Raw genomic sequence first — 599 nt, 5'->3', positions numbered from 1 at the left:
GCGGCCACCCCCGCGCCGCTTTGTGCTCGGCTGCGCCTTCCTGGGGCTGCTCCTGCCTCCCTCCCTCCCTCCTTAAAGGAGCAGCAGGAGCGGAGCGTCCCCGCAGTGATCCGGGCGCGGGGCGCAGGGAGAGCGAGGGCTGCCTGGGACTTGTAGTTCGCCTCTGCCCTGCTGGCACCGCCGGGCGCCCGGCTCCCGGGAGCCCCAGCAGAAACACCCTGGGCCTGGGTCTGTGCAACGGGGACGCAGCGGGATCACAAGCCCACCCGGGGAAGCGCTGCGGGGTGGACGCAGCCCCGTCCCCCCGACTTGAGTGCTTGGTAGGGTTGCCCTGGTGTCTCCAGGAATTAGAGAGAAACCTCCAGGAGACTGCTGAGAGTCACCCCAGAGATAAATGGTAGGGCATTCGTTAAAATCAATATTGAATCTGATTTATACGGATGTCCAGTGGCAGTGGTGATGCGTAGGGGGTGCACGTGCACCCCCTGAGATGGGCCATGCGCAGTGGTGATGCATAGGGGGTGCACGTGCACCCCCTGAGATGGGCTGTGCGCAGTGGTGATGCGTAGGGGGTGCACGTGCACCCCCTGAGATGGGCC

The sequence above is a fragment of the Alligator sinensis genome, unplaced genomic scaffold (assembly GCF_000455745.1).
Source record: "Alligator sinensis unplaced genomic scaffold, ASM45574v1 scaffold809_1, whole genome shotgun sequence".
In the NCBI taxonomy this organism is placed as follows: Eukaryota; Metazoa; Chordata; order Crocodylia; family Alligatoridae; genus Alligator; species Alligator sinensis.
Note: the sequence above shows the minus strand (reverse complement) of the source record.